A 20994-nucleotide genomic window follows, 5' to 3' on the forward strand; every position below is an offset into this window, starting at 1 on the left:
GCCTAATCTGCATCCCTCTGCCGTCAGAGGGATGCAGTCTAGACATACCCTTGGTTTTGAGAACTAGGATGGGAGCATGCTACGAACAACCACACTCTAATGCCTGTGCACAAGCCATTGTTGCGAAAGACTCTCCATAATAAGTAGCAAGAGGTTCTGATACCATTGGGTGGGAGATGAGGATTGTTGCTTTGCCTGGTACATGTGACTGTCGCGTCGTAAGTACGCCCCGTCCTGAGGCAGCGCTGCCCAGTGGTCACAGTCTGTAACACAGTCTTAGATTCAGGGCAGCCTGAATGGATAGAGTCAGTAAGCGTCAGTAATACAGCGCTAGGGTTCCTGGCAGCACAGTGTAATGGCTAGTCTCAGGGACTTGGGGCAGCAGTCCCAGTAGGCGGCCCGGGCCCACTCTACTCTACTGGGCCCCAACCCAGGGCCTTGTCAGAGGGGGATTGAACCTCCACTCGCTCAGCAGGGAATCCCACCACAACATGCTGAGCTCACTCGGGTGGGAGATACCACTTGCGTACTCTCCCGGGGTGATCCACATAGTTTCTGTGTCATCAGACTCCACAGTGCCAGCCTTCTCCTGCGGCTCCGCCAGCTCTGGCAGCTCAATATGGTCTCATGGATCTCTGGCTCCCGTCATCGGGGCTTCTGGCTGGTCCACCTCTGGTGCTCCCCGAATGGGCCCTTCCTCTCCAGCAGCAAGCCCAGACTAAGCGGAGCTGCTCCCTTTTATACTGCCCCAGACCTTGGAGCATGCCCAGTGTGGCTGGGAGGCGGGACTTCCTCCACCCACTAAGCAGTAAGCCCTCCTGGCCCAGTGCAGGGTATGCACAGTGAGCCTATAGATTTTAATTTGACTTGAAGATCTTTTTGACGTGGTGCAATCCATATTGGACAACAGTTCCACATAAGTGGGGCGGTAAGATGAAAGCACACCCACCACTTTACAGACTCCTTCCCCCAACACCCCTGCCTAGGCCACATCCCTGCTCTAGCCACATAAAGAGGCATTGTTCAGAAGGAAAACAACATGCTGCTGAGTAAGTAACACCACTTCCTGCAGTACCTGAGTCTTCCTGGAAGGTTTCCCCATCCCCATACCGGCTATGCCTTGCCCTAATTATCTGGAGAAAGTTGATAACTCATGATGACGAGGCTGCGGGTGGAGAGAGCCGGAATCTTTCATTACGATGAATCTTTAATTCCTGGAGACTTCAGGACTATCCTGGAAGGCTGGTAACCCTCGGAGGAAGAAGAAATGGAAAAGAAGATGGTCGTCAAAGGGAGCCGCAATTTGGCATCAAATAATACACTGGTTCCCGAACTTTTTTATACCGCCGACCAGCAAACCCATTCATAAACTTTTGGCAGACTGGTAACATCTTATTTACACATTTGCATATTCATTATGCAAATTAAGTCACATATTTGCATAAAGTCAAAGACCCAGCCCCCAGAGCTGCTGCAAACAGCCAGCTTCAGCTCTGGCATTCGCCGGCCATGCGCCCGGGGTATACCCCAGCCCCGGTCCTAGAGCAGCCAGCATGGGCGTGACCTGGCAGCGTGCCGCAGCCCAGCAGCCAGTGGTGCACGGCCTGGCATCGGTCTACAGAGCGGCAGTTGGGAACCACTGAAATAATAAACTCAGCCAGCAGCTGACATAGAGGATCCCTGTGCGGCGCATGGGCTGGGAAGCCTCATCCATCACTGAATGGAGCCTCCTCCGAAGGAATAATCCAGCCTATCTTCACAGCTCATGCAGCACCAGCAGCGCTGGATGAAGGGGAAAGGCCTTTGATGCCACGGGACAGGACCAGTTGTGCTCTCGATGGCAAGCAAACATATAACTCTGCACCTGGTACAACCACCTCGGGATGCTTGTTGTGCCAATCTCAATCAGAATAACGTATTCCTCTCCCTGCCACGCATGCCAACGTGATCGCCCCGTGGGGCAGACGGAGGCCATCTGGCCACTCAGTCCTCATACTGTAAAGAGCTTTGTACATTTGGGACTGGGAATAATATTTTATTTTGCTTTGCCCTCAGAAGAGCAGGGCCTGTAAAACCGCCCACGACAGACCCTACGTGGATTGCCTGCTGGAAATGGAACAAGTTCCCCCAGGATGGTAGGGCACACTGGGTGCATTGTGGTACGTGAGGGCTAAGCCTCAGCCAGCGGGCGCTCTGAGAAGAGGAAGACTCCAATAGATAAACAAATGACTTTAATCAATATGGAAACATGTTTTACTTGCTCCCATAACTTAAGAATGAAGGGTCACCAAATGAAATGATTAGGCAGCAGGTTTAGCACAAACAAAAGGAAGAACTTCTTCACGCAGCGCTTAGCCAACCTGTGGAACTCCTTGCCGGAGGATGTGGTGAAGACCAGGACTTCATAGAATCATAGAATAATAGGACTGCAAGGGACCTCGAGAGGTCATCGAGTCCAGCCCCCCGCCCTCAAGGCAGGACCAAGCTCTGTCTACACCATCCCTGACAGATGTCTATCCAACCTGTTCTTAAATATCTCCAGAGAGGGAGATTCCACCACCTCCCTTGGCAATTTATTCCAATATTTGACCACTCTGACAGTTAGGAATTTTTTCCTAATGTCCAATCTAAACCTCCCCTGCTGCACTTTAAGCCCATTACTCCTTGTCCTGTCCTCAGAAACCAAGAGGAACAAATTTTCGCCTTCCTCCTTGTGACACCCTTTTAGATATTTGAAAACCGCTATCATGTCCCCCCTTAATCTTCTTTTTTCCAAACTAAACAAGCCCAGTTCATGAAGCCTGGCTTCATAGGTCATGTTCTCTAGACCTTTAATCATTCTTGTCGCTCTTCTCTGCACCCTTTCCAATTTCTCCACATCTTTCTTGAAATGTGGCGCCCAGAACTGGACACAGTACTCCAGCTGAGGCCTAACTAGTGCAGAGTAGAGCGGCAGAATGACTTCACGAGTTTTGCTTACAACACACCTGTTGATACAACCTAGAATCATATTTGCTTTTTTTGCAACAGCATCACACTGTTGGCTCATATTCAACTTGTGGTCCACAATGACCCCTAGATCCCTTTCCGCCATGCTCCTTCCTAGACAGTCGCTTCCCATCTTGTATGTATGGAACTGATTGTTCCTTCCTAAGTGGAGCACTTTGCATTTCTCTTTATTAAACCTCAACCTGTTTACCTCTGACCATTTCTCTAACTTGCTAAGGTCATTTTGAATGATGTCCCTATCCTCCAAAGAAGTCGCAACCCCACCCAGTTTGGTATCATCTGCAAGACTTGAGCAGGGTTCAAAAAAGAACTAGATCAATTCATGGGGGATCAGTCCATCAGTGGCTATTGGGTAGGAATGGTGACCCTAGCTTCTGTTTGTCAGAGACTGGGAATGTGTGAGAGGGGTGGGATCGCTTGAGGAATCCCTGTTCTGTTCACTCCCTCTGGGGGGTCTGGCATTGGCCACTGTGGGCAGACAGGACACTGGGCCAGATGGACCTTTGGTCTGACCTATCGTGACCGTTCTGATGTTCTAACAAGACTCCTGGGCTGTGTCTAGACTGGCAAATTTTTTTGCAAAATCATTTGATTTTGCGGAAAAACTTGCCAGCTGTCTACACTGGCCGCTTGAATTTCCACAAGAACACTGACAATCTCATGTAAGATCGTCAGTGTTCTTGCGGAAATACTATGCTGCTCCCGCTCGGGCAAAAGTCTTTTTCCGAAAGACTTTTGCGCAAAAGGGCCAGTGTAGACAGCATAGTACTGTTTTCCACAAAAAAGCCCCGATCGCGAAAATGGCCATCGGGGCTTTTTTGCGGAAAACTGTGTCTAGATTGGCCACGGACGCTTTTCCGTAAAAAGTGCTCTTGCGGAAAAGCATCCTGCCAATTTAGACGTGCTTTTCCGAAAATTCTTTTAACGGAAAACTTTTCCGTTAAAAGCATTTTCGGAAAATCATGCCAGTCTAGACGTAGCCATGGTGTAGAGTGAGACAAGATGGTACCAGACACAATGACAAGACTTCGCAATGGCTCCAAGTTGCATTCTCTGGAACGCTGCTATTTACCCACATTTCTAGTGACGTTAGTGAGGGTGAAAGGTGATGGATTCCTAGGGTCTGGTGTCCCTTGTTGGTCAGGAAACTTCTCCACACAGGGCCTCAACCCAAGCCAATTCTGCGGTCAAGAAGGTTCATCAGCAGCCATGACACATAGAGTTCCTCACCTCTGTGAGGAGACTTTCCAGGCTGGGGGGAGGGGGAGGTAGTTCTAGTGATGCTGTGACCTGTCCGCGAGGAAGTGAGCTGAGAGCGCCGGCCCATGGCACATAGGCCATTCTCAACTTATGGTCTCCACTAACCTGTCTGACCTGAACCGGCACAAAAGCCTCAGATATCATTAAGAATCCCCTGGAGAAGCCAGCAGATTCAATCTAGTTGCCCGGTTCTGTGGGGAAATGAATGTCCAAGTGGTTTTTGGGGAGGATGCTTTCATAGAATCATAGAACACTAGGACTGGAAGGGACCTCAAGAGTCATCGAGTCCAGTCCCCTGCCCTCACGGCAGGACCAAGCACTGTCTAGACCATCCCTGACAGGTGTCTGTCCAACCTGCTCTTCAATATCTCCAGAGATGGGGATTCCACAACCTCCCTGGGCAATTTATCCCAGTGTTTAACCACCCTGACAGGTAGGAACTTTTTCCTAACGTCCAACCTAAACCTCCCTTGCTGCAGTTTAAGCCCATTGCTTCTTGTTCTATCCTCAGAGGCCAAGATGAAAAAGTTTTCTCCCTCCTCCTTATGACGCCCTTTTAGATACCTGAAAACGGCTCTCCTGTCCCCCCTCAATCTTCTCTTTTCTAAACTAAACAAACCCAGTTGTTTCAGCCTTCCTGCATAGGTCATGTTCTCTAGACCTTTCATCATTCGTGTTGCTCTTCTCTGGACCCTCTCCAATTTCTCCAATTTCATTTTGCTTTGGAAAGGCAGTGACAGCCCTGAATTTTAACTTTTGCTGCTTTTTTGGGGGGAGTGGGGGAATTTGGCACCGTTCCGATTGCTCTAAGTCGCTTTTTCATGAAGTTTGCCGGATTGTGTGAAGCAGAGCTGAGAACTCTGCTAAAAGTCTAATCTATGCCCACAACGAGCGAGTGCATGAGTCATTTTAATTCTTGCTCATGTTATTTCCTGGAGGGGGATGGGAGATGGTTTAATTCACGGCAGAAGAATGTAAAGGCCCCACCGCACGGAGGAAGAAGAGGGGTGGATCAGTTGATTCCCCACTGTGAGGGGCAGTGAGTAGGAAGACACACAAAAGGCTCCTCCTTCTTTGCCGGATGCACAACCCTGGTAACATCGTGCGAGTGTACATTGAGATGCTTGGTGTCTGAGTTCCCAAGGCTGCAGCCGTGTCTCATCTCAGTACCATTGCTTTCTGTGTCTCTGTGGGCAGAGGTGAGACGAGGGGAGGAAACCACAAGTGGTCTGGGCTGCAGAAGGTCACGATTGCAATACACAGGGGTCCAGGTGCAGCCTTTCTCACACACATACATACGGCTGGAGGAAGAAGAACAGGGGTTGACGGGGTTGTCGATTTCTCTCCCTCCCCTTTGTTGTGATGTCTCTTTCTCTCATGTCCTGTCTCGGTTTGTCTCACAGCTCCCTCGCTTGTCTTATTTTCTCCGCGGGTTGTTCCCTTTGGTTAGAACCTCTTGTTAGAACCACTCATTTAGTTCTGGTGCAGACCAAGCAAAAGTTGATGCAGATTTTCCCTTGAACCCAAATGGGACCATTGCCAAGGTCCCGAATTGTTTGATTAACTTTAAGGTGATTTATTATTCAGTAACTTGGCAGTTCAGGGTTCTGGCTAGGATGAGAACCATTTAAATTGCCGTCCTCAATGCCTTGAGATAGCGTTAAGGTGGAGAGCACCTACCAGTAAAACCAGGCTGTTCTTGGGGTAACAGCTCTTTGGCCATGTCTCACAAGAGATTGAGTTTCTGGTGTTCGATTTCACGGGTCTACTTAAGACCCTCTAAATCAAATGCTGACGGCAGCTCCAGTCAGCGCTGGTACTCCTGGCAGTCGCGAGGAGTAAGGGAAACCAACGGGAGTGTTTACTCCCATTGGCCTCCCTCTTTGAAGACGGCGCCAAGAGAAGCCGACTCCAGCTACACATTTTACATAACCGGAGTTGCGTCCCTTACCCAACCTGCCACATCTCGTGTAGGCCTGGCCTCTGTCTCATCCCAGGAGCAGGAGCCATTCAGATTTTCATGAGAAAAGATTATCTAGGCAAGTTCCTGCATGATTTTGCAGGATCAAAGAGTTCAGAGGAAGTGCAGCTAAAAAAGCTGGGCCAACTTCCTCCTTGATCTATGCTCAACTGAACTCAGTGGCACTAAACTGGAGAAGAATTTGATCCAAGAACCTTTGGTTATCGCCGGTTACCGCTTGGTGACTGGTATTGCCACCATTGTCACAGTCTTTGGATGGGGGAAGAAGATTTCAGTATAGATCTGGGCATCGTGAGATTGGCTTTATTCCTATTTCTGCCGCCGTGTCTCTCTTGGCTTGTCACACAACCACTCTATGATTGAGTTTCCCCATCTTTAAAATGGGGATAATAATTAGAGGTGGCAGGGGAAACACAATTCCCGTCAAAAATGGTGGGGAAAACCAACATGTTCAGGATTGGGGGAGTTTTTTTATTTAAATGGCGAAAAAAAATCCATGTTGTCACGAAAGCCATTTGGCTGATTTGCTTTCGGTGCTTTATCCCCAGCATCTTATGCCCGAAAAAGCTGATCAGGTTGATGGGAAATTCCAGTGACAGAAGGGTTAGGTGAGCGAGGGGAGCAAAGACGATGTAGAGTGGGGTGGGGAACTTCGTTTGCTGACCCACAGAAAAATCAGTCGGGGGCCGCACACTAGTGAGAAGCAAAAAAAAAAAGTAAATCCACACTGATGGGGCCCCCGTCTGAGGAAGAAGAAAGACACCCCCACATTCCTCTCCCACACCAGAGCCTAGGGGGGCCCAGGCTAGTAGATTTTGTGGGCTCCAGCCCCATACAGGGGTTGTGGGGGGGGGGGGGCTGGAGCACCAGCATTTACTCCCCAATGCAGAGGGGGGGAGCCCTGAGACTTGGGGGTCACATCTAGGCAATCTGCCTTAGGTTTCCCACCCCTAATTAGACACGCAAGGCGGAGGAGTCTTGACTATCAGGGCCCCGTGGACTGAATACTGGATTTCTGAGCAAGGAGCCGGCTGTCTATTTAACCTCTCTGGACACACCCACCTTCGCTAGTAGGAACATTTGGGGCTTGGTTTTTAAACAGGCGTGCAACTGCCCGCATCTCTTTAACGTGCCCGTGTAACTGCCCCCAGCCAGGGAACTGTGTGTGCAGGTAACTACGTGTGCCCTTCCCAGGACGCAACAGTCACCATGCCCCATGGCACACACAGTCCTGCCCCAGCCTTGCTCAAAGATCAGGCCACTAGACCGTCCGTGTTTGGGGGGGCGGGAATATTGTGAACGATATATTCGTGCAGCGCCTTGCGCAATGCGGCCTGCGTTGCTTTGCTCTTCGAGGATGTAAATGGTAAATAGGAAGGGTGCCAATGCTGATTACACGTACTGTGTCCGACTCCATTTTCCAGAGGCAGGCATGGTAAAAGTAGGGTCCCTTCTCTGTGGGATCAGCCTACACACTATAATCTTCCCTCCCTCCCACTCCCAAACAATCACTGTCTCTTTCGCCCTTCTATCTGGACAGCTGGAGTGGTCCAGGGTGCGTCTAGACTGCAGGGGGGTTTTTCAGAAAAATGGCCGTTTTTCTGAAAAAACTTCACTTACGCCCACCTGCTATTGCGTTCTTTCAAAAGAAAATCGAAAGAACGCAGGGGTTTTTCCAACATCGGCAAACCTCATTCTACGAGGAAGAACTCTTTTTCTGAAAGAGCTCTTTTGGAAAAAAGCATGTGTGGATGCAGAAGAGGGAGATTTTTCGAAAGAAGAGGCCTCCAGGAAAAAGCATAGGTGCCCTGGTGGCCGTTTTATCCACAGTAATCACAGCTGAAATGCAAGGGAGCGTCCATTCAGTGTAGATGCTCTCTTTCAAAAAAGCAGATCACTTTTTCCATGCGCTTTGGCAGTATGGACGCTCTTTTTTGGAAGACTTTTTTAGGAAGATCTCTTCCAAAAAAGCTTCTTTCGAAAGAAGCTTGCAGTCTGGATGTACCCCCAAAGTGAACAAATTGTTCCCATCCTTTTTCCGCCCCCACTTTGCAGTGTTGTCTTCAAGTCATCATTGTCAAGTCCAAGTCAAATCTCTAGTCACTACAGTTCAAGTCTCAAGTCGAGTCTCGAGTCCCTAAAGTCACTTTTGAGTCAAGTCCCAAGACGAGTCTCAAGTCTTAATTTAAAAAATGTCAAGTCACTTTTGTACAAGCCATCAATATCGGCATTTTCGGACAATTTTTTCACCAAGTCGATTTAACAAAATTAGCAAGTCTCAAGTCACAAACTATGAACCCAAGTCGAGTCACCTCGGTGACTTAAGTCATACTCGAGTTCAAGTCGTGGGACTCGAGTTAACAACTCTTCCACTTTGTCTAGTGGTCTGTACAGACAGATTCTCTCTTGGCTTCCAGTCTAGGCTACGGTTGATGGTCTGGTTTTAGGCATCCTTTTTGCAGGAGTAGATTTGGGAGCCACCGATCAGTCCTACAATGATACGTTCATGGCACACAGGGTCCACTGGTGGATGCTAGCCACGGTAGTTGGAGACTCAGCTCCGTGCTCTATGTGTCTACAAACCTCTGGTGGCCGAGAGTGGGGACAGGCCAACAGGGGATGGATCGCTTAGTAACTGCCCTCTAACGCATCTGGCCTCGGTCACTGCTGGAAACAGGGTACGAGGCTAGAAGGACTGTTGGTTTGACCCGGTATGGCCGTGCTCTTTATCACATGACTGATGGAAGAGAGAAATCCAGAGCCAGGAGAACCCAGGCATTTCTGAGCTCAGGCAGTGGTCGGACTGGATTGTGAGATCATACTGCACCGGGCGTGCCAGCTGCCCGCAGGATGGCCTGGCTGTGTGAGCCAAAGGCAGCCTGCCAACCCTCCCTTCCCTTTGCATGCCCTTCACTTTCCCCAGCCTGCTTCCAAACCATGTGCATGCCTTTTCGGGGATGGTGATGTAGGCTTAATTCTTGGCGAAGAAGGAGCAAAACCAAACATTTGGTCTCAGGGACTGGCACCGGAAGGCTAGGAGGCCTGAATCCAGCAGGGGCTGCATGCCGCATCACCTGTGCCTCAGTTTCTCTCTCCTTCGATGAGGATAATGGTACTTTACCCACCTTCGGGAAGGGTCTCGATTACTCTCAGCAACCACGGAGATGCAACGTATTATTATTAAACTCAGTGTGCTGACAAATCTGTGATGGTCCTGAGGAACGGGCATCGCATTGTGACAGGAACGGGGCAAACACCACAGTGCCAACCCCACCTCGCACAACATGCAATCTAAAGAGAAAAGAAGGCCTATTGCCCCAATGGTTTCTCCATGCTCTCAGAGAAGGTGGGAGCATAGATGCCTCCACCGCCATATCACCTTGCCTCTCCGAAAGCATGAGGGTAAAGCAGGAAGAGGCAGGTGGATAGATCAGGTGTTATCAACATTCCCTGCTGTGGAAAGGCCGGGGTGAAACATTCCAGATCAGAATGTTATAAACCAGCCAATGTGCAGGGGAGTTTGGATGCGTTATGACATTGGCAATAGGATACTTTTGCTTTGCAGAGAGCGATGAAACCCTAGCTCCCAGCAGCAGCTACACCTCGTCTTATCCTCTGGCTTCTGGGTGGCCCAGGTGAAACCAGCTATCTTAGTCGCGTGCCCGATATCGACATTGCAATCAGCCTTCTGGCAAGCAGGCCAACAGAGAGGCCAAGAATTGACGGGACCAGGGATGGGTTGTGGTTCCTCTTCCTGGTCACAGCTGACACACATTGTTATCGTAAGTGGCTCCAGAAAGCCAGAGCCACCGGTGTGGGTGGGCTAATTAGTGAATGCAATGGCCCATCCCCTCTGGGGAGCTGGGATCAAATTCTGGCTTGCAGTGGGAGATGAAGACTTGGAGGTTTCGAAAAGTACCAGCGGGAGCTAATGCATCCCGGTATTGGCCATCGCTGGACTTCTGGAACTCAGGAGATGCCCAGGACTTGAGCGGCAGGGTATGTGGCCAAGGTGGAGGTGTATTCCTAGATACTCGCATGGGGGGAGGGATAGCTCAGTGGTTTGAGCATTGGCCTCCTAAACCCAAGGTTGTGAGCTTGATCCCTGATGAGGCTGTTTAGGGATCTGGGGTAATTTTGTCAGGGATGATACTTGGTCCTGCTGTGAAGGCAGGGGACTGTACTCAAGGTCCCTTCCAGCTCTACAGGATAGGTATCTATTATATTTGAAATCTACTCGGTGCTTCCTGCCACTAAGCCTGAATCTAACTAGAGCTGTCAGCTGCTGAACTTTAGAACAATGGCTCTTTTAAAGGTGGGAGCTCATTCATGCAAACCGGAGAGAAGAAATGGCAGGAGGCAGGGGCGGATGAGAGTTTTGCGGGGCCCAGGGCAGCACAATTTCACGCATGTGCCGCGGCCACGGCCGACAGGTAGTAGCGCGTGCGCGGGGCCTAGTGAAGCGCGGGGCCCGCCCTATATCCGCCGCTGGCAGGAGGGAACAAAGCGAACGAGGAAAAAGCTGCTCAAAGCAGTGACTTGAGCAACAAGTCAATAGACCCAGCGGCCCGGCCCAAAACTGACTCAAGCCCAGTATAAACTGGGCTCTAGTCCTCTGCGAGCTGAGTTTGCCCGATCCAGAATGCCCAGGTCCCAAATCCTCACCACGCCCTTTTCAGAAATGGCATTTCGACCTAAGGCGGGCTATGGTTTGAAGGCTAGAATGCTTTTTGTACAGGGCCAGGCGCGTTCATTGTAGAATCATGGAATCAGAGGGTTGGAAGAGACGTCAGGAGTCATTGAGTCCAGCCCCCTGCCCAAAGCAGGACCAGCCCCAGCTGAAGGCACTCAACAACAAAGGCAGGCGTAGAAAGCAGCGAGACTCACCATAGAAGTCCAGCCTCGGTGCTGACAGAGTTCTTTTAACGTAATTCGGTCTCTACATCAGCACGCTAAGCTACAGGCCAGGTTGTGAATTCCTTGCTCAAAGAGATGAGCAGTAACCCATGCGAGGAGATCTGTGGAAGTCAATGGAGTCTGGAGGTGCTCAGCTACTTCCTGGATCCAAGCCATAGTTCTGACCAGGCAGTCCTCCTCTGGCGCCGTCTGTGAAATAAAAATAGGCTGGAGAACAGGTGCTGGAAATACCAGGCCGGATCAAGGCCTGGCTGGAAGCTGCAGCTAGACAAATTCCGACTCGAAATAAGGCGTGCGGTTTTCACAATTATGTAATTGCTCTTTGGGACAATGTGCCAAGCGTCACGGTGCACTTTCCAGCACTGCAAGTTTTTCGAATCAAGACAGGATGGTTTCTAAGACATCTGCTCTAGTTTCACCAGTGCGATGGGCTTGGAAGCTGAAATTAAGTTCTAGGTCCTGTGTTGTAAAGGAGCACAAACTAGGGGATCACAGTCATCCATTGTGGCCTTAAATATCTGTGCATTTATGAAAGCACCCAGCACCCATTCTTGGCCTCCTGCAAAAAGCCAGATCACAGAGACAGGAGGAGGATTCTACAGGGAGGACAGGCCTGGCCAATCTCCGGGTGTTGAAACAGGATGGAAACATAGCAAACTTTCCCCTGCAATCTAGAGCAACAGTCACATCATCCATGGGCACTTCCCACCCTGCCATTTCCAGGAACGGAGCTGAATCACTCCCCCAACAGGCAGCTGCCAAAATCTTTAGCAACAGACCAGAATCGGCCTGATTGGGAAGCCTCCTGGCCACACTTGCATGGCTGGAGTTTTTCATTTTTTTTAAAGCCTTCTCAGTAGATTGAAAAGTGAATGCAGACAACACACTTTTCAGATATTAAGACCATGGCGAAGTAGCGTTGCCTGGTGTCTGGTTTTGAACTGAGCAGTCTGGTATTTCAGCTTTCTGTCCGGGAAGCAAACTGAGAAAATCCCGGACATAGAAATGTCCGGTATTTTCTAATTACGTTTTTATTATTATCAGGAGTATCAGTACGAAGTTGCCTATTGCCTGGCTGGTAGACACGCTCACGCTGCCAGGCAGTACCCAGCTACGCAGTACAGGAGGGGGTGGGATGGAATCCCCGGGGCCAAACACGTCTGTGAGCTCTGCCAGGACCATGTGCGGGACGGGCAGCACCCTGGGATCTGAGTGCACCCGGGCCAGCCCTGCTCCCCCCGACCCACTCCTGGCCAGCCCTGCTTCCTGCCAGCCAGTTCTGCCCCCCCAGCCCGATATCTCCCGGCCAGCCCTGCTCCCCCTGACCCACTCCTGGCCAGCCCTGCTTCCCGCTGCCAGCCCTGCTCCCCCCGACCCACTCCTGGCCAGCCCTGCTTCCTGCCAGCCGGTTCCGCCCCCCCACCCCGATATCTCCCAGCCAGCCCTGCTCCCCCTGACCCACTACTGACCAACCCTGCTTCCTGCTGGCTGGTTCCCCCCCCGATATCTCCCGGCCAGCCCTGCTCCCCCCGGCCCACTCCTGGCCAGCCCTGCTTCCTGCCAGCCGGTTCTGTCCCCCCACCCCGATATCTCCCAGCCAGCCCTGCTCCCCCTGACCCACTACTGACCAACCCTGCTTCCTGCTGGCTGGTTCCCCCCCCCCCGATATCTCCCGGCCAGCCCTGCTTCCTGCCAGCCGGTTCTGCCCCCCCACCCCGATATCTCCCAGCCAGCCCTGCTCCCCCCCTGACCAACCCTGCTTCCTGCTGGCTGGTTCTCCCCCCCACCCCCGCCCCCGCCCCCGCCCGATATCTCCCGGCCAGCCCTGCTTCCTGCCATCCGGTTCCACCCCCCTCCCCCCGATATCTCTCCGCCAGCCCCACTCCCCCCAACACTCTCCCGGCCAGCCCTGCTTACCGCTGGCCATTCCCCCCACCCCACCCACTCGATCTCCCCTGGCCAGCCCCATGCCCCCGACTCCCTCCCGGCCAACCCTGCTCCCCAATCGCCAGTTCCCCATCAGCCAGCCCCACTCCCCCCAATCCCCTCATCTGAGACCAAGTATGTCCAGTATTTTTTTTCAAACCATCTGGTAACCCTATGGCTAAATCTCAATCTCACTGCATCAACTGAAGGAGGTGACATTTTACCTCTTCTCCAGATGGGTAAATAAAGGGAGAAGTTAAGAGCCACATTTTTAAATTAGGGGAGATTGCCTCTCTTCTAGAACTGGAAGGGACCTTGAAAGGTTGAGTCCAGTCACCTGCTTTTACAGCAGGACCAAGTACCATCCTTGCCAATTTTTTTTTTTTTTTTTTTGCCCCAAATGGCCTCCACAAGGATTGAACTCACAACCCTGGGATTAGTAGGCCAATGCTCAAACCACTGAGCTATCCCTCCCCCTGTGTCTGCTCTGCACTTTTCCAATGTGTCTGCCCCGCACTGGCCCTTGAAGGGTCAAAACCCAGCCTGGGAGAGGGCTGGAGAGGTGGAGGCAGGTGGCAGCCAATCAGGGCCCAGTGGGGGCGGTATAAATAGAGCCTCCTGGGGGGGAGAGGAGTCATTGACTCACTCTCCGGCTGGGTGTGGAGCAGGAGGGACCTGGCTGCCAGGGGAGCTGGAGGCCTCCTGCCTTAGAGCAGGGCTGGGGCAGGCAGGCAGGCAGGGCTGGGGAGCTCTGGCCAGGCAAGCTCCCAGGCTTCAAGGCCTGAGGGGACTGGGGCTGTGGGGAGGCAGCCAGGGCAGGAGAAGGCAGCAGGTCCCCACCCCTGGCCGGTGGGGCGTGGCCGTGTCAGGCTGGCGTGTGCCCCTGAGGCGGGGCTGGATGGTGACTGGCCGTGGGTCACTGAGGCGAGGTGGGCCTAGGACTGGGGGTTCCCTGAGGGGGAGGACCCGGAGTGTGGGGCCCTGTGGCAGGGCAGTACCCAGAGGGGAACACGCCGCGGGCCGGGAGGGACGTGGGTCCTCACACAGAGGTGGAGGAAATGAGGTACCAGCGGGGGAGATGCCAGCCCAAAGGGGGCGCCCCAGAGCTGAAACACTACTTCCCTGCGTGTCCAGCAGGAGGCGCCCGTGGCAGGGAGGCCTGCTCTGTTTGGGTTGTCCACCTGAGAGACTGAGGGCCTGGCTTTCGGAGGTGCTGAGCTCCACTTGAGTTGGTGGGTCTTCTGCAGCACTGAGAAGTAGGCCCAGGTGTCCCAAACAGGCACCCAAAATTAGCAGGCACTTGGGCATGAATGATTTGTTGAAGGGGGTTTGTGGTGGAACCCGGGCTGGGACCTGAAGTCTTTACTCCCAATCTGCCGCTTCATCTATGTTGAATATCCAGCTTAAGCAAAAGCACACCCATCTTTTCATGTGGCTAATAGCCATTGATGGACCTAACCTCCATTAACGTATCTGGTTCTTTTTTGAACCCTATTGAAGTCCTAGCCTTCACCACTTCCTCTGGCAAGGAGTTCCACAGGTTGATTGTGCACTGCAGGAACAAAAACTTTCTTTTGTTTGTTTTCCCTCCCTCTGGGGTACCTGGCATTGGCCACTTTCAGCAGACAGGACACTGGGTAGATGGACCTTTGGTCTGACCCAGTGTGGCCGTTCTTATGTTGGCTGTTTGAGAGAGAGAAGGGAGAGAGGGCAGGGGGCTGCCAGCCAATGTACTTCTCGGGGACCATCAAGGTATTCCTCAGTACGCAGAAGGCCTTTGATCTCTGCAAAGACGACTATGCAGGGCAGTCAGGCAAGTTGGACAGCAAAACTCACGTAAACTAATATTTGCCCTTGCTAAGGTTGCAACACAAAGGCAAAGGCAGATAGATCATTTCAGGACTTGGTGTCCTAATCTCCCCCTACTCCAGCCTGTGAAATCACACAAGGAACCAGGTTCTGGGAGGTGAAAGTTTGGGGTGGAAACATGGAGAGAGATGGAGCAGCTCTGGCCGCGTGGAGCTGTGCAAAGCACCTTGCATCTGCCATGGCAGACCCAGGATGGGAGGTCTCAGAGACCAAAGATGGGAAAACTGTGCAGAAATTTTGATTCTCTCTACCAAATATTCCTTGGTATATACTGGCTGTACCTAGGTGTTTGGCTCCCTTCTTTGCCCGTCCTTCCAGCATGCAAACTCTCAAGGGAAGAGCTGAAGAATCCATGGCTATGTCTACACTGGCATGAATTTCCAGAAATGCTTAAAACAGAATAGTTTTCATTATAAGTATTTCCAGAAAAAGAGCGTCTACACGGGCAGGCTGCTTTTCCGGAAAAGCGTCTGTGGCCAATGTAGACGCGCTTTTCCGGAAAAGAGCCCCAATCGTCATTTCCGCGATCAGGGCTTTTTTCCGGAAAAGACTACTGGGCTGTCTACACTGGCCCTTTTCCGGAACAGTGTTCCGGAATAAGGACTTATGCCTGAGCGGGAGTAGAATAGTTTTTCCAGAATAGCGGCTGATTTTGTACAGATCAATGTCGTTGCTTTTCCGGAAATTCAAGGGCCAGTGTAGACAGCTCGCAGCTTATTCCAGAAAAGTGGCTGATTTTCCGGAATAAGTGGCCCAGTGTAGACACAGCCCTTGTGTTGTTTTCAGTAACCAAAGATCTGAGTATCTTAACACACACACACAAACACGAACTTGCACAGGGACGAAGGCTCCGCTGAAATCCATATGAATGGCTGTGTTTTTACCGGCAGGAAGAGTCTGAGCACAGCGAAAAATGTAGCTGACAGTCTAGGCTTCACCTGCATTTAACTGACGATTCAGGAAACAGAGCAGTGTGGAAAACCTTCTGTGCCATAGAAAGGATTGCTTGCTTTCAAGCTTTTTTAATCTCTATCCTTCCTTGGAAACTTTGGCTTTATTCAATAAAACTGAAGCATGTTTGGGAGGCAGATTTCATAGGGGATTTATCGGTCCACAGAAGAAGACAATCAGGGTACATCTACGCAGCAGCGTTATTTCAGAATCACTGACGTGATTCCAAAATAACATAGTGCGTGTCTACACTACAAGCCTTTATTTTGAAATAATGTCGAGCGGGAGGACTCCTGTAATGCTCATTTCATGAGGAATAAGGGAAGTCAAAGGAAAGGTGTTTTTCTTTCGACTTCCTGCTGTGCAGACAGCGCCAAAAGCCGAATTAAACTATTTCGACTTCAGCTCCGCAACTGATGTAGGTCAAGTTGTGTATCTTAATTTGACTTTAGCCCTGCTGTGTGAGCGCACCTCACAGAGCGTAGTAATAGGCTGGGAAAACGGCATGTAACATCAGGTCAGTGCAAAAGGTGTTTCCTGGGCACACTCGATCAAGTCAGGGTCACTTCTGCAATACAACATGTGCGAGGTTGAAACCCCTTTTGATTAAGAAAAGCAAATGCAAAGCCGGTTAAGCAAAAAGTCCGAAGACACCCACCTCACCCATGAGCAGCCTTGAGCATGAGTTGCATCTATGAAACTTGCGATTCCTTTGTCGGTCACATTCAAGTGATATCAGGGGATGGAACGTTTTGCGGAGCCAGCTTGGTTCCTAGCACAAAATGCGTTAGGTTACCTCAGGGTTGAATTTGATCGGGAGCTCCCCAGAGTGTTAACTGTGTGTAACTCTCTGTCGGTTCCATGTATGTTGCATGTCCCACACTGTGTCTGAGCCACAAATGACAGAAATGTGTTCTAGTGCTCAGCTCAGGGAATTAGCTCTTTGGTTCAAACTTCAGTGGGCTTTCGGGGAAGGCTCAGCTGGGGAAGGCGAACCCCAGCTCCACCCCCTTCCACCTGCGGCTCCGCCCCTGGAGCCAAGCCCCGCCCACCCCAGCCCAATCCTTCCTGGTCACCCAGAGGGCCAGGCTGCCATGCTGCCATCCTGGTCTCGGCCCCAGCTCCAGCCCTTCCTGGTGGGCACGGAGCAGGACTGCTGCACCGCAGCCCCAGCCTTCCCGAGGGCTGGGGTGTGTAGGCAATTTTGGGAAGGCTGTGCCTTCCTTTGCCTGCATTACCTGCTGTCCATGGGCTTTGGATCCAGCCCATACCGTGCCTTCTCGGTGGCGAAACATGGCACGGTATGCAGCAGTCAAATCTGAGGTCATAATCAAAAATGGCTTAGACTAATGACACCAAGGAAACTAAAACTGCATCATCTTTTTCATTAACACACTGCTTTGTTTACTGTATGCTGGGAGATGGGATACTGGGAAATTATATTTTGTCAGATCCCGGCCAGATTTGCATCCTTTGCAAAATTATATATTGTGTAGACAGAGGCTCCATGAAGAAAAGGTCTAAGATTAATTGCAGTGTGGAATTCCTTTACAAGTTTGACACTGTCAACCTGGACTTGAATAAGGATATTAACTGGTTAATACACTACAAAGCCAATTCCCCCTGCCTTTGACATTTGCATTTTCACATCAATAGCTATGAATGGTAGTTATCCAGCCTACTTGATTAGCTTCATTAACATGGTCTCTACAATTGACAGGTAACTGCTTTTGCAGTTTTATATATCTTGGATTCTGCTATTTCCACTCCAATTCATCTGCGGAAGTAGGTTTTACTCAGAAAAGCTCATAATTCTATATGTTCTTGTTAGTCTTTAAGGCCATGTCTACACTAGGACATTATTTTGAAATTACTAAATTTGACTTAATAATTCCTGATTTAATAAAAATCAAACTAGAACAGGTACAGCAAGTGTACAAGCACGTGAAAACGCGCGTGCACACATTAGAAACTGGACGAAAAGTTGCCATGTCATCCACTGCCACAGATGGTTTCTTCAGCATGGAAACTACCAAAACTTCCTTAAAATATGCAGGAATGTTTCCAGGTTGCAAAACCAGAATCACTCTGCCCAGACTCATTACATTCAAAGTAGGAAAATATCCCTTTGGCATAGGCTTCAAGGCCTAAAAGCCAAGCTGATCTCTAGCATAACTTCTCTGAAGTCAGGGGAAATACACCAAGGCATTAAGTTTGGCCCAGTACTGAAAACCACAGGCAAATAAAGCCGATCCCTGGGATTGAATTGATCCAATATACACAATTTGCACTTAAAACGATCAGCTTCTTATTAAATTAGATACATTAAATATTCACCTACATCATTTTAAGAGCAGGTTGGACAGACATCTATCAGGGATGATCTAGACAGTGCTTGGTCCTGCCCTGAGGGTGGGAGACGGGACTTGATGACCTCTCGAGGGCCCTTCCAATTCTCGGATTCTATGGTTCTATGACTGGAAGTTTATGGAGAGGAAACCAGTGATGATTTTCTGAGATGTCAGGATTCAGAGGTCCCCCTATCATATATATAATAGCCCAGTGTCTGAGAGTCTGTAACGCTGAAATGCTGGCTGTTCCCTCCAGGCGGCGCTGTTACTGAAATGCTGGCTGTTCCCTCCAGGTGGCGCTGTTACTGAAATGCTGGCTGTTCCCTCCAGGCAGCGCTGTTACTGAAATGCTGGCTGTTCCCTCCAGGCGGCACTATTGCTGAAATGCTGGCTGTTCCCTCTGGGGGGCGCTGTGGCTGAAATGCTGGCTGTTCCCTCCAGGCAGCGCTGTTACTGAAATGCTGGCTGTTCCCTCCAGGCAGCGCTGTTACTGAAATGCTGGCTGTTCCCTCCAGGCGGCACTATTGCTGAAATGCTGGCTGTTCCCTCTGGGGGGCGCTGTGGCTGAAATGCTGGCTGTTCCCTCCAGGCAGCGCTGTGGCTGAAATGCTGGCTGTTCCCTCCAGGCAGCGCTGTTACTGAAATGCTGGCTGTTCCCTCCAGGTGGCGCTGTTACTGAAATGCTGGCTGTTCTCTCCAGGCGGCGCTGTTACTGAAATGCTGGCTGTTCTCTCCAGGCGGCGCTGTTACTGAAATGCTGGCTGTTCCCTCCAGGCGGTGCTGTTACTGAAATGCTGGCTGTTCCCTCCAGGCGGCGCTGTTACTGAAATGCTGGCTGTTCCCTCCAGGTGGCGCTGTTACTGAAATGCTGGCTGTTCCCTCCAGGCGGCGCTGTTACTGAAATGCTGGCTGTTCCCTCTGGGTGGTCCGTGCTTCATGGGGAGTGCGGGGCCCAAACGCAGCAGCCCAGCTGAGCGGCGCAGAAGTCAGCCTAGTGCCACGGCAGGAGGCGAAGGGGGCGGGGCAGTGATGTTCACGGCCAGGGGGTGGGACCTGGAGCCGCTATCACGCTGCACATCACTGCCCCACCCCCCTTCGCCTCCTGCCGTGGCACTCAGCTGACTTCTGTGCTGCTTATCCAGGCCGCCGCGTGGGAGCAAGTGGCACAAGCGGCCGTTTGGGCTCCGTGCTCCTCATGCAGCACGGGGAAGGTGGCGCCCAAATGGCCATTTTGTCCCCCGAGTGAGAGGCAGGAGGGGGAGGAGAAGAGAAAGAGAGAGAGACAGAGAGAGAGGCAGGAGGCGGAGGAGAGCTGAGAGAGAGAGGGGGAGGCAGTAGGAGAGGGAGAGAGAGAGAGAGAGAGAAAGACGGAGCGAGTGACCGGAGGCTCAGGAGAGAAGACCGACGCGGAGGAGAGACCTGACAATCCCGTCTTATGACGGGCTAATTGGCTAGTATACTATATAACTGCCTAGATCCTTCAGCTTCGAACTTATTCATTCCTGGAGTGTTTTCCCATTCACATTTGACTTCTCACTGGAACCTGGCTTTTCTAGCTGCTCTTTGTACTGTTGCCTAGTGGTTAGGGTCACAGATAAGGATTCAGGACCACACACACACACACAGAGCTCTTTTACTAAGTGTTTCACCCTTGCTCCCATTCTAAGAGGCAGCAAGACTTTTCCTTGTGACTTCTTCCCACATAAGAGACTAGGGGTTTGTTCCTCAGTTTCCAGTTCCTGTTTCACCCCGTTACACAGTGCCTTTTTTGTTACAAATCTAGGCCAAGCATTCCTAAAGGGCCTTGTGATTTCCACACCTTTCACATCCGACCGAGCCTGTGTCTGCGAAGGCAAGCCGTCCGGCACCTTCTGGAGACCAGCACAGGCCTCAAGTGGGGCCTGTCAAATCATGAGCCACTTCTGAAAACGCAGGCCACATCTGTTACGGCCGCTAGCCGAAAAACACAAAACCGACGAGGCTGCTGCTCCCAGGCAGATGCAGGAGTAGCATGGGAATTTTGCTTTTTCCTTTCTCCACTTTTTGTCCAGGCAGAGGCTTTGAAACCCAGCCTCGAGCCTGATCTTCAAAAGGTCAGTTTTAGCCACTGTGTCTAAAAAAGGGTCCAGTGTGCTTTGTGTTATAAAAAGAAGCCACACACGCAAACGCACACACAGATTCACTGTTCTGTTGGTGTCTGGGCCAGCCACAAAAGGCCTCCTCAAAGGGATGTCCCTATGTCACTTGACTCGTGTTTCGTACGGTTCTATAAATCAATCAAAGCCGCTGGCTGCTCTAGCTCAGACAGTTAAACTCCAAAGCAACAACTTTCATCACTCAATGTGAGTGTCAGGGACCGGCTGCCCCCGCCTGTCGAGGGTCATCGCGGCTGTAGGGAAGGTGAATGCCCAGAAGTATATTGCGTTTGCTGGTCCTTTCAGTCGAGGGTCCACATAATGATCGCTGGAGTGCGGGTCTGTCATCAGCCCTCGCTGGGTAGGACTCGAACGCCCAGCCGGTTTGGCTGAGAAGGGTTGGTTCTGACTCAGACGTCTTTGCTTTTCCAGCCAGGTTGGGGACAGTCCACGAGGAGAAGAGCTGTAGCTGCTTGTTCCTATCCATGACTGAGTTTCTGTTGCCTAGGTGGCAGAGCTGACGGCCTCCACGGCCCTGAGGCAAGGTAGGCTCCGGCTCCGTGCTGCTGGAAGGGGTGTGGCCTCATGTGGAAGG

The 20994-nt window shown here is 51.3% G+C and overlaps 2 long non-coding RNA genes across 2 annotated transcripts in view; one reads left to right on the top strand and one right to left on the bottom strand.

Moving 5' to 3' along the window:
- On the bottom strand, window positions 1–17193 carry LOC112545641 (uncharacterized). Its single transcript, XR_003089177.2, has 4 exons — window positions 17152–17193; window positions 16572–16685; window positions 11138–11356; window positions 1–1251 (listed from the first exon to the last, which is right to left on the bottom strand). It is a non-coding gene; the product is annotated as an uncharacterized LOC112545641 (long non-coding RNA).
- Window positions 15969–20994, top strand: part of LOC112545642 (uncharacterized) — an 8927-nt gene continuing 3901 nt past the window's right edge. Inside the window, exon 1 of the long non-coding RNA XR_012906330.1 lies at window positions 15969–20944. This is a non-coding gene — a long non-coding RNA (uncharacterized LOC112545642). The remainder of the gene's footprint in view (window positions 20945–20994) is intronic.

This window comes from Pelodiscus sinensis, chromosome 10 (genome assembly GCF_049634645.1).
Source record: "Pelodiscus sinensis isolate JC-2024 chromosome 10, ASM4963464v1, whole genome shotgun sequence".
Lineage (NCBI taxonomy): Eukaryota > Metazoa > Chordata > Testudines > Trionychidae > Pelodiscus > Pelodiscus sinensis.